The sequence below is a fragment of the Phocoena phocoena genome, chromosome 1 (assembly GCF_963924675.1).
Source record: "Phocoena phocoena chromosome 1, mPhoPho1.1, whole genome shotgun sequence".
Lineage (NCBI taxonomy): Eukaryota > Metazoa > Chordata > Mammalia > Artiodactyla > Phocoenidae > Phocoena > Phocoena phocoena.
Window position 1 is genome coordinate 96,882,558 of NC_089219.1, and position 13,209 is coordinate 96,895,766.

The following is a 13,209-nucleotide window of genomic DNA, read 5'->3' on the forward strand; positions in this document are numbered from 1 at the left end:
GTCAGAGCCAGTGATGATGTAAGCAGGTAAGGTAGGGGGTCCTGGAGAAAGAGAACCAGGCATGGCTTTCTTGACATAAGAGACGCCATTTTTGGCATAAGGCATTTTGGGATCTAAGTCTGGCCACGATGCTTGCCCTTGAACAGTTCTCAGTAACTAATGATCTTAAGGGAAGTGAGGGAATGCAGGAACAAAGGGAAAGCAGTCAAGAAATAATAGTTCAGGAATACGACAAAGTCCAAGTTCCTCCTCGAGGATATACATTACAATCTGATACCTGTCTTTAATGCTGCAGGAACTAAGGCCCCCACCCAGGTGGAGGACGGAATGACGTTGACCCTCCTGACTTCAGTCAACTAAAGCCCGGACTCTGTTGACCTTTGCCCCAATTCTACGCTGAATTCTCCTCTGTTCAAGCCCCTTCATGAATATGCATGCACCCCTAGCTTAAAACTTCCCTAATTTGCTGTTGGTGGGGGGGGGACACGGCTTTGGGAAAGGTCCCTGGTGTTCTCCTTAGTTGCGGCAAGTAACAATAAATCCTTCCTTCTCCAGTCCTTTGGCTTGGTTGTGTCTTTCGGTTCAATACCCACCGAGAGGTGAACCCAGTTTTCGGATAACAATGACACTCAGAACATGGTGGTGAGGAACGCAGCTTCAGAGCCAGAGCCAGAACCAGACAGATGAGGAGAGGGCCTGCCTCACCGGAGCAGGCTTTGTGGGCTGGTTCCACATCTACACATGGGGCCTGGCAGGATCCACTGCTCCTGTGAGGGTCAGGTCACCCTGGTGTGCAGTGCTCAGCGGAAGGCTGAGGGGCCCTTCTCCTTGTCCCAGCCAGGCCCTGCCCGCCTAAGCTGGCTGGGAGGAGTCTGACTCTAGGCTGGCTGGTCTCATCCAGAACATGCACGGGTCTTGAAATCCCTTTCAGCTCTTAAGTCTGATACCCGAAACTACCACTAGCCCCAGGTCTGGGCTGTCCAACTCCACCACTAGCCCCAGGTCTGGGCTGTCCAACTCCACGATCAGTATAGTGGGCCAGGTTCAAAGAGTAGGCCTAGGCTGAGAACTCAGGACACGGCCGTTTGCGGGGAAGAAAGGTGGATCCTCTGGGGTGTCAGAAAAGGCCTAGAACGTGAAAGAGACATGGGGCCCCCAGCTGGAGGTGAGAGAGGAGGTGCTTGAGGGTAGTTGACATGGGACATGTGTATGCATGGGTGTAGTGGTGTGCGTGCATGTGTACATGTATGTGTCTGTGTGTGGTTTTGTGTGTGTACATCTTTAAAAACATTTGTTGCATTTTCCTGTTTTTCTAGAGCAGGACTGATTGGGGCAGGGTCTGTCCTGGAACTGCCAGGGCAGTATGTGCGTGTATTGGGCTGGATGTGATAAAAGGCGGCTCTCGATAAAGCCACAACAAAGGCCTCTCGATTTCTTTGGTGTTGTTTTGGGGATTTTTTTTTATGCCTCTGCCACCCATGAAATCAAGAGCTTCTATTTAATTCATTTCCTCAAGGAATGTATTGAGCGAGGCCCAGGAGACTGTACTCTAGGTCAGAGACTGGGCCTGAGGATCCCAGAGATAGAAGGATAATAAGACATGGCTCCTGTGGCTCCTGTGGCCCCCGAGCCCACAGCCAGCGGTGCACTGCAGAGGGCAGGGAGGCTCGCTGGGATAGCTTGGGCCGCGGGCTGCAGGGGCACAGAGGGCTGCTCGGTCTGCCTGGGGGGCAGCAGGAGGCGCCACCTCCAAGGTGGCTTTGAGCCTACAGTGAGGAATGGATGAGCATCAGCGAGGTCCCCACGGTGGAGACAGGCTCCTTGTCCTGAGGTCCCACTTGTGCCAGAGGTGTGAAAGAGCCTGGGCTGTCAGAGAACTAGAAGTAGCGCGGTTTGTGGCCAGATCTTGGGGACAGAGAGCATGGAGACAGACAGATGAAGATGTTCATCTTGAGGGTTACTTCTCTGAGTTTTCTGGGGCCTGGAGGAGGAGTCTGGACTTTAGTCCACGGCAGGGGTCCCCTGCTCAGCGGCCTGCAGGGCGGGGATTGGGGGCGGGGTGTGTGAAGATGCCCATGCAGGAGGCTGCTCTGCGGAGGGCAGGTCTCCTCCCCAAGGTGGGCCGGCACACCCAGTGGATGTGTCGCCCAACTCAGTCTTCAGAGAAGCTGGAAACCCTTATTTTTACGTGGCACTTTTATTTTTAGATGTTCGTAATTAATTCAGATTTAACACATAACAAAACAAAAACACACACGCAGGTCAAACAGGAAAGGTCTGCCATCCTGATGTGGCTCAGAGGCCGCTAGTGTGACCCCAGCCTGCGGTGGGAGGGGAAGCACCCGAGGTTCTGAGTGGGAGCGAGGGGGTCAGAGCCTGCTTGCTGTGGAGGCATCTTGGAGACGGCCGTAAGGAGGGCAGGGTGCAGGTAAGCTGAGAGACCAGCTGAGAAGCGGAGAGAAAAATCTCCTTCCTCTCTATTCATACATTTACCGAACGCTGATTGGGCACGTGTTCCGGGCAGGCACCGTTCTGGGCGGTGCTGCTAAGGGGACGGCCAGAGGTGGAGCTCCGTCCTAGTTAAGAGTACTACAGGCACCCAGAGGGCTCCAGCATTCAAGGTTGCACGCTGGTGTCTTTGTTTTCTGGATTCTTATGCCTCCTTTAGCCTCATTTCCCCACCTGCTGGCCGAGGTCCAGGCTAACTCTCCTGTTGTCTCCCAGGCATCCTTTCCTGTCTCTGTGGGCCCCGGGGCTATACTTTGGGTCCCAGGCCAAAACCGCCCTCCGCAGAGGCTCCATCACAGCCTATTTTCTGCATTGTGCCTCCACTCCGGTTGTGCCCCCCTTCCCTTCTGGAGTTTATCGCTGCCTCTTTTGGAACTCGCAGTTTCTCTGAAAGCTCGCCTTTGCACTATGGCTCTGCCCTGCACACTCAACCTCCAGTGACTAGATCCCGGTGGGGGAGGGGCCTCTCTCCCTGTTCCCCAGTCTTTGCATCAGCAGGAGAATAGCAGAGCTTTTATTCTGGACCCGAGCAGACAATGACTGTATTCACGCATCTAGCTGAGCAACCAGTCTGGGCCTACCCTAGTCTAGGAGTGCCCACATGAGACCTGGTCCCTGTCCTCAAGGCAGTCCCAGGAGAGGAGAGTAAGGCCTGTCCACCACCAACAGAAAAACCACTTAATGCCTGAGAGATGGTCCCCATGAGCCAATGAGGGCTGTGGGAGAGCAGAGACCCAATTCTTAGCGCTAGACATTTGACCTGCATGGACTCATGGAATCTCACCACAACCCATTAAGGTCAGCCCTGTTATTGTACCATTTTACCGGTGAGGAGACTGAGGTTCAGAGAAGTGAGTAACCAGCCTGAGATGGCATAGCTGTCAGTTGCAGCAGCACTTTGTTTTGACCCCAGGGTGGTTGACTGCCAAGCCCACTTCCTTCATGGGGTTGAGGCTTGGGGCGTCAGCTGACAGCCAGCCTGAGGTGGTGGTGGAGGTTATTTCAGGGGTGGGGTGGGAGAGCTGGGGAGCTGCTGAGACACAGCCCCAGTGGCATCTGCTGGACTTTTCTGGAAATGAGGAGTGCTTCAAGCTGACTGATACATTATTTGTGGGAGGGCCTGGCTGCTGGAGGGGTCCAGCAATGCCCCCACCCTCCTCAGGCTCTCTCCCAGCCCTCTCTCAGGTCTCTGAGTCCATGGCACATGCCTCTCCTTTCTCCTTCCAGACAAAGGATGAGTACTGGATTAGGAGCCAGTGGGTCCTAATCCAGGAACTCACCCATGACCTCGACTCTGGGCCTGTAAAATGGGCATAAGTACTGACTAACCTGCAGGGACTTAGTAGAGATCAAAAACTTGAAGATTACAGAAGGAAACTGCTAGAAACCTTTTGAGGTGCGATTCACCACGTATTTATTGAGCACGTACTGTGTGCCAGGCCGTGCCCTGGATTTTAGGAATACAGTTCCCAGAAAGACAGACACAGTTCTTACCTGCATGGGGCTTAGGGTCTACAGGGGAGGCGGGCGTGAAGTAGTGGCCCAGATAAATACGTTAAGTACAAAATGAATCGTGCCCTACAAGATTGTTTAACCGGGACCAAACGTGGGGTCAGGGAGGTTTTCCTGAGGAAATGGGATTTAAGCTTAAGCTGAAGAAGGATGGGGGTGGTCAGCCATGTACAGGGCAGGGAAGGGCCCTCAGGTACAGGGCGTGAATGCAAAGCCCTGGAGTGGGGAGCGAGCCGGAGGCTTGTGACAGGACATGAGCGGGAGGGAGGACCGACAGCTGGGTTAGGCACGGCCTTGCAAAAGGGAGCTAGCGAAGGAGTTTAAGTGACCTAACAACAATAAACCTGATCTCCAACCCTCGTCTTCTTGTCCTGGGCCCCTGGAGCTGCTCTCTCCCTTCTTTGCCCTTGGTGTCCACTCTGTGTGATGAGAAACTGGGCTTGGGGAGGAGGTCTCAGCCCCCGCCCCCTCCCTGAACCAAGGGGCAGCTGATTGAAAGCAGATGCCTTGCCCTGGTGTGGCCCTGGTGGGAGCGGTGAGGCTGGCTCCCCACTGCTGACCTCAGACCTGCACCGCTGGCATGTCCAGGCCGCAGACTCTCTGTCAGCAAAGCCGCATCCGTCCTGCACAGAGACGGTCACTGTGGCTGCCCACACCCTCAACCCAGCAATTTCCCTGCCACGGTGAGAAACCTCCTGTGCTCCTGGGCCAAGGCCCAGCCTCCTCTAATTGGGCCTGGAGCCCCGGCTGGAGGAGGGAGAGATGCCAAGAGGGTTCTTAGAAAGGCACGAGCCTGAGAGAGGTCCCTGTCACCTTACCTGGTTCCTCAGCACACCTGTACCAGTGTCATGCCAATTGGGACACCGTTTTCCTGTGTGCCTCGGGCTAGGCTCTGGCCTAAATGCTTTACGTCCTCCTACTAAATCCTCACAAGCAGCTCCATGAGGTCCACACTGTTGGCAAGGTGCATGACTGAGGCTCAGAGAGGGTGCGTGTCACATAGCTGGTAGATGGCAGAGCTGGGGTTTGAGCCCAGGTATTAGGTTCTAAAGGCTGTGACTCCAGTGGTCTCTGGCTGTTCCTGTACCCTCAGACACTCCCCATGTCTGGTGCTCCTGAGGGAGCTGCTCAAGACCCACAGGCTCCTGGAGGTCTTAGCACAGGGCACTGAGGTAGACCCAGAGAATGTTGCAGCAGCCTCTGTGCGGTGGGAGCCCCTCTCTCGAGCAGCCTGAGCTCTGGGCTCTGTCAAGGGCAGTACGCTTGCTGTTGATTCAGTTTGAACCATGCCCAGTGGTCCCTTCAGAGAGGGGAGTTACAATTTTGATGGTTGCTTCTGAATCCCCCTGGGAGCACCTCTGGCACACCTCCCCTTCACTAGGTCCTGCCATCACACTCCCCAGTCCCCACGGTGCACCTGGAGGAATTCAGGGATCTCCCAGTGATGCCTCCTGGGTCTTTCAGGAAACCTAGCGCCACCCTGACTGCCCCTCGCTCTTAGGCCACCCTAGAAATGTGTCCTCTTTCCTCTGCTCCCACAAGGCTGCCCACCCCTCCCGCAGACCCATCTGTTCCCCCATCACCCTGGTTTCCTTGGTCCATTTCCCCCTCTTTTGTCCAACCCAGCATCTTTGCTGGATCCACTCCTGCAGATAGGTCTCTTTGCTCTCAGTCAGTCAGTCAGTCAACAAGCATTCATTGAGCCATATGGACAAACTGACAAGAGCTCAGGTGCTGGAGCCAGCCATCAGGGATACCAGAACGCAACCCTCTCCCGCCCTGTTCCAGGAGCTCACATCTGGTGCTCCTGGAGCATGAAGAGAAAAGGCTCCCCTGCTTCCCCGCCCCATGGATGACCACTTTTTTCTTTGTTCTGTGTGAGAGTTACCTTGGTGGTCTGTGGGCAGGTGAATCAGCACTGAGGCTAACCATGGAGTGTGGCCAAGGTGTGCTGCTTTCTGGGGACTTTCAGACACAGAGGAGTAGCGAGATCGTTTGTGCTTTAGGGTCTGGAAATGAGAAGTCGGCCAAGCCCCAGCACGGATCCTGGGGAAGGAAAAGGGACTAAACTCCAATCTGTGGAGAGTGGACCCAGGAGCCCTGCAGACTCAGCATGGGAATGGCGGTGTATGGTCATGAACAGCATGAGAGTGGGTAGTACCTCTGGGAGCAGGACTGGGGGCGCTTTGGGCCGTACCTGGAGTTATCCTCCTGGAAGATCCATGTGGCCTGTGGAGCTCTGGGTGGCACAGGACCAGCTTCTCCTGACCATGTGGGAATAGTGTCAACAGGCAGCGGGACTGGTCAGAGTTCCAGGGCTCCTGGCCCCCTTTGGGAAGTTGACCACCCACTTCGGAGCACATAAGACTTGGGGTTCTTGGACAATTCAAAGGGAGAGGAAGCTTCAGGTGGAAGGTATAGATTTCCTTCAAGTATAGTAGACTGGGTCTGGATGGTTTTAATTAAAATTCCAAAATCAAAGAAATGCAATAGTATTTGTACCCCAATTTTCTGTTGCCACTCATCAAGGTTACTAAATATAACAGCAGCTTCTATATTCCAAGAACTTACTGTGTGCCACATATGTGCCAAACCTTCCATATACATTATTCTATTTGATCCTCAAAACAAGAGAGGTGCTTTGTATCAACATTTTACACATGAGGAGACTGAGGCACAGAGAGGTTAATCAACTTGCCCAAAGTCACACAGCTAGCAGAGCTATGAACTGGGCTTATAAGCCACATTATCTCTCACTCCAGAGTCCTTCAACCACAGATCCCACCCTACACCTGCATCTAGGGGTTCCCATCTGTGGGGGTCCCAGGAGATCTGGGCCTGCAGGCAGGAGTCCTGGGGTCTGGAGGCCCCGGGGCCTAACATGGTGGGACCACTGTCAGGTGCCTGTCTCCCACAGCTGGATTCCATTACAGTGTGGATGGCCGCCTTTAGAAAGCAACCTTCTCCTGGGCTGCGAAGGAACAGGGTGACCACAGTCAGTGAACCCTGGGGCCCCTTGAGTTTCCACTGCCTGCCCGGCAGGGTTTCACAAACCCGTTGACGTTGACAGGGCAGCCTGTGTGGAGAGAGCAGGAAGCCTGGGGGCCCTGTGGTCTGCTGGCATTGCTCAGAGTTTCCTTAGCTGAGCTCTTCCTGCAGGGCCCTCTTCAGGGCTCTGCCAGGCCAGCACCCCCTGTCCTGAGGGCTGCTTTGGCCGTGTCTGGCTCTGAGAGACAAAGCCTACTGACCCCAGGGTCTCTGAAGGGCCAGGAAGGCCCTGTCCTCTGGGCGCTGAGACTTGGGGGAGCTTTGAGATTCTGGCGATGGCCTCAGGGTGTCTGAAGGCTCCTGGGGACCAGCACTGTGAAGTGGGGCAGGGACAGTGCTACCTGCAGTCAGAATTCCCAGCTTCCACGCTCAGCTCCAACGCAGACTAGGGCTGTGACCTCTGGCAGGTGTCTTACCTCCCCGAGTCCCCTTCCCTCATCTGCCTTACAGGCGTGTAAAACCCTTGTCAAACAGGAAAATGCTCTGCAAGTATTAGTGGCCCTCACCTGGCCGTGGCCTGACCTTAGGACCCATTGGTCCTCCCTTGTGGAAACTGCCAAGTCTGAACTTACAGGTTCCCACAGAAAAGGGGAAAAGCATTCTAGGTAGAGGACAGCCTGAACAAATGCTCAGAGTCAGGAACACACACACACGTGTGTTGAGCTCTTTGTGCCAGGCACTGTCAAATATTTTACATATGTGAACTCATTTTTCTCTCTTAATATCCCTATAAAGTAGATACTAGCTTGCCCCCATTTTATAGCCGAGACAATGGAGGCCCAGAGAGGTAAAGTAACTTGCTCAATATCACACAGCTGGAAGTGGGGAACCAAGATTGTAACCCAAGCAGTCTGCGATGAGAACATGAGTGGAGGCAAGGGCAGTGGGCCTGGAAAAGACATCAGGGATTTGGGCATATCTACCTTGTCCTCTGTGGTAGGGCCAGTGTCTATTACGGTGCCTGGCACACTGTGGGTACTCAAAGGTGTTCCTGAAACCTAGGCTCTGCAGAAGGTGTGGTCGGCTTGTTTATCTGGGGACACTGAAGTTTTGCACGATCGGGGAAGCTGGACTTACTGGGTTGGGGGAAGTATGGGCCCAGGGCTGAAGCCTAGACTGTCTCATTGCCTCTTTGGCTTGAGATTTCGTCCCTGCCCAAGCCAGTCCTGGGACAGTAGTCTCCTTCTCAGTGGAGCTGCTGGACCCCCACTGGCAGGAGGGCCCACCAGGTGGACAGGCAGGAATTTCAAATAGTTCCTCAGTCCCCCTCTGGACCCCTCCCCTTAGGCCCTGCCTCTCCTCCCTTCCCTCAGGTACTGGCACACTACCTGCTTCCCTCCCTGTGGGATGTTCCTTGCTCCCGGAGCTCAGGGTCTGGGGTGGGCTGGGCTTCTGGGGGGGACACACACAGACTTGGAGGAGCGTGTTTGCTGCCAGCAGAGGCTGCTGAGAGACCGGCCTGTGTGCCGGGCTGGAGAGCTGGGAGCCTGGTGAGAAAGGACGTTTCCGTGCTCTGTGGCACTCAGACCCCACCAGGAATGTGGCTTTGGGCCAGGATCCCTCTGGGCAAGAAAGGATGACTCGGCAGAAACAGCATCCTGACCCCACAGGATAACTGGAGCCGTTGCATTGGGGGTGGATGCCAGGCGGCAGGGCTGGTGAATTTATGACCCCTCCACCTCAGCCTTCATTTCCACCCTCCCCCCAGCCCGCCTTTAGATGCCCTTCTCTGGGCTGCGGTTTTCAGACTCTCAGAGTAACAACTTTCAGACAGACTGGACGGTGGGGGCCCCCCCAGCTCTTCCCACTCCAAAGGATGGAATTAAGAGATGGTGGGGAGGAAGCAATCTGCCATTGAGGCCCCCAGGTCTGGCCAAGGGCAGGCACCCAGCATGACTCAAGGTGGGGGGCTCTGGGCAGTGGAGGGAGCTGGCCTGGGCGGGGCACCGGGGAATTCCAGCTCAGCAGAGCCAATTGGAAGCACATGTGTTTAGACAGGCATGGAAACCCACAAAGCTGCTTTTCCGTTCCTTGAGTCCAGCTTCTGAAAAATGAAGCATCTATCACCAGGAACCCTGGGAAATGTGTCCCTTTGTCACCAAAAGCTTTCATGGAACAGGCCAGTCACTACTGGGGAGTATAATGGCACTCTAATTGGTGCCTGCCTTCTGCCCACTTGCACCCCAGGTCCTGAGCAGAAATGGATGGTGGTGGTGGTGAAAATGAGGATATTGTCATAGCCCCAGCCGCTGCTGCTGTTAGAATTCATTAAGTGTTTCGCACATACACTGCTAATCATTTTTACCTATTTAATCTCACGCGTTCCTCATAAATACCCTATAAAGTACGTATGTACTGATCTCCTAATTTTAAGAAAGGAAACAGCTTTGCAGAAGATTAACTTGCCTGAGGTCGCCCAGGTACTCAGTGGCAGAATAAGCTTCCAAGTCTGGGATCTTAATGATTGGCTTGATTCGTGACCCCCTTCTTCTGCCCCTTGGGGGAAAGAGGAAGGCAGAGCGCTCATGGCTCTGCCCCCTTCCCTGGGTGCCACACAGTGACAGAGGGTCACCAGGGTTGGCCCACGGAAACACTGACCCCTTTCTGGGAGCCGTTGCAACACTTGGCAGTTTCCCGTGCAAAGCATCTTGGGCTCTTGGGGTCTGGCGAGCAGTGAGGATCCTGGGACTTGGGGCTAGACGACACGAGTCTGCCCTTGACTTCCTAGCTGTGCGGCTTTGACACTTTACTCTGTCCCTCTGACCTTGGCTCCCTCACCTGTAAAATGAGAAGGAAGAACACCACGACTTGCCCTCCGTTACCTGCCCAGCGAGATAAAATGTAGACCTTAAGGCCACTGCAGCCAGCGAAGCCAGCCAGACAGCAAGCAGAGGGCCTGACGGGGGGCGTCCAGAGGGGAAGAGGTAGGCGGGGCTGGCATCACACGGCTAGGCTCCCTGGTCAGGAAAAAGGCGGGCAGAGATCAGGAGTTCCTTTCTTAACAGAAGACAGCTGCTTTGCATTAATTCATCTGCCTCATAGAGATCACCTGGAGGTGAGGACCCACAGCAGAATGGCTGCGTCTCCCCAGGAAAATCCCACGGGCGGAACTGGTCTAGGCACCAGATGACAGTCAGTTCCTTGTGAGGGCCCTGTTTTCTGACTTCCCTGTTGATGAAATCTCTTGTCCTGCTCTAACATGGGCTTCTGTTAGTTGACTGGTTCCTGTTGCCCTGGCAACAGTGGAGGAGGTGGCTGCAAACGGCTGTTAAGTCACTTAATCAACTGTGACACACAGGCACCCTGCCAAACAGGGGTGGTTACAGCTATGCCAGACTTCGTCACTGCCTAAAACTTAATGTGGCTAAGATGGTCATAAACATGCACGGAGCAGGCCAACAGGCCCCCAACAAATACATCTTGGTTGATTGATTTCAGAATCATGAAGACATTATATTATGTCGCTTACAGTTTTATCCCTGAGTTTATTTTGTTATATTCAAGACCTTGGCAAACCAGTAATTTCCATAGAAGGTGTATGGCCAGGCTATCCCCCCAGTCACCCCATTCCTGGGCTCTTCATAAGGATTTATCAATAACAACGTATCCGTTCTGTTTGGGCTGTTATTATGGTTCTATTCTGAAACATCCTGTAGTGGTTATTTTTTGGAAACATCATTTGGCTCATAATTTCTTAGCAACAGAATTGAGGGCTAACAGCCGATGTAACTCCAAGCGAGATGATTGTACCTCGTGCGTGGGCAAATAAACCCACAGCAGCCAAGTCCAAGCACTCTCTGATTATGGGTTTCATTGTTTTAGGTCATCGAACGTCACCAGCACCCACCACGAGTCAAGCTTGCTTTGTTATATGCCTGAGAGCATTTGCTGTGGCGGCCACGCACCCAGGGTGCGGGAGAAGTTTCAGTCACCAGGTGCCCAAGGCCGTCGTCACAGCCTCGTCTCCTCCCGGTACAGGTCCCAGACTGTGTGTCTGACTTGGAAGAGGAGGAGGGTGGGGCAGTGGCCCCTCACTCTGTGCGTGCCTGCACATCATGTCTTCACAACCCGCCCTGTGCAGCGGTATCAGGACTGTCCTGCCGTGTGACAGCCGAGGAAGCGGCAGTTCAAGCAGGTGAAGCCACCAGCCATGGCCACAGTTTGGCAGAGGCAGGATTGGAATCAGGACCTGTCCAAGCCCCCAGCCTCCATCATTTCTTTGTTTCCTTCCATCCTTGCTTCCTTCATGTCTTCTTTTTCTTTTTTTAATAGTCAGTATCCTTAGTTCAAGGGCTCCTATTGCAAACATAAAACCAAACATGGGCTTTGATTCTGTGAACCTGAATTCACACATCTAGGAAGAGAAAAGCAAACTGTGATCCATGTACGTGGATGAAAACCAAAGGATCATGGCTAATCACATTGCAGTTTTTCTTGCTGTTGTTGTTTGTTTGTTTGTTTTTTGGCCCCTCCGCGCAGCATGCGGGATCTTAGTTCCCCGACTGGGATGGAATCCGTGCCCCCTGTGGTGGGAGTGCAGAGTCCTAACCACTGGACTGCCAGGGAAGTCCCTCACATTGGAGTTGTAAAATTTCTACAGCCTAGAACCCAGAAGCCACAGGTCTTATAGGTCATTCTGGATGTCCCACGGGGTATCTGTACTTTTCTTGAGTTGAGCAAACTTAACAGCCTTCAGCTTCTGGTTGATGACACTGGTTAGCCCCCGAGCATTAAGGATATATGAACAGCTCTGGAAGACTTCGTTCTCAATGCCATGCATCCCCTTCACCATTGTTGACACTGGTTGAATCCTGGATAGATTTTTCACCATGGATTCAATGAGATCAGTCACATTTCATCCAATAGACCAGCTGGTTATCCTTTTAGCTTGGTGATTTCACACGCACTTTCCACCACTGTCTTGCACGCTTCCTTCCGATTTTCATCATTGCTGTTCTTTCCCATTTCTGGACCCAGTTCCCGGAGAGAAACGCTGGCCACATATACTCCAAACAGCCACACTTGAGTTGCCATGTTCTCTCCAAATCCATCCACGACAGCTGCTGGCATGAATGCCAAGTTTTCAGCCATAAAATAGTGAAACCTAGCAGAATCCACATTTGACACCCACTTTCAATCACGCGATGCTTAAGTAATCCGCTTTCCAGGTAACGTATGTGAGAATATCCACTGGGCTGGAAACCACAATTATGATGCAATCAGGACTGTACTCGCTGATCTGAGGAACAAAGAATTTGAAGACAACATTTCTCTGCACCAGACTAAGATACTCTCTCCTTCTCACTGGCGCATACTTGCAGCTACCCTCACAACCTCTGAACTGGCAACCACAGAGTAAACTGTATCTGCCACAAATTTAGGTGTCTGAAGAAAGAAGTCCCCATGCTGCGGATGCATCCTTTCTACTTTGAGTTCATCTTTTCAAGCATCCACAAAGGCAAGTTCATCAGCCAGGGACTTTCCCAGAATGCAGATGTCACATGCCATACCTACATGTCCAATACCCACTACAATGATTTTAGTAATGGGGACTGTTGCCTCTTCTGTGACCAGCGCCATCAGTTTTTCCTTAAGAGATGCCATTGTGTACAGGAGAGAGAAGGCTTTGGGGACAGGTGTAATGGTCGTGCCAAGGGTACAAGGTCAGCCATGTGTCTAGCCTCCTCTCTTTCTGTTCATCCTGTTCACGCATCCAAGTCCATAGGAACAGCTAGGCCTTCGTGAGATGTGTGATCTCCATAAGGCTGTTCCCCAGAGTGTAGCACATGAGGGCCATTGCCGCACGCCAGGTCCACAGGGGAGCCACTGACCCCAGCATTCACAGGCAGTGTGGGGCCTGCCTGCCACTGGGGCTCGTAATCCCTTTTTTATTTTGGTCCCTCCCCAAGGCTGAGACCCTGGTTCTCCATGGTAGGAATGCAAATTAAAGTAATAACGACCACTTATTACTATGAGCCAGGAACTTGATTTATATGCCTCTATTCACTCCTTAAAACTTTATAAGGACATTTACAGATCAGGAAGTTGAGGGTCAGAGTAGTTGAATGACTTACCATAAGTGTCATAAAACAGGTTCTTTTGGTGACACCCACAGTCGTCCTCCTCCCCTTCCCACAGCTC

General features: G+C 53.1%; 1 pseudogene; it reads right to left on the bottom strand.

Annotated features, from left to right (window-relative positions):
* Positions 1–11,662: 11,662 nt before the first annotated feature.
* LOC136124920 (L-lactate dehydrogenase B chain pseudogene) lies at positions 11,663–12,672 on the bottom strand (annotated as a pseudogene).
* Between the last annotated feature and the right edge of the window lie 537 nt (positions 12,673–13,209).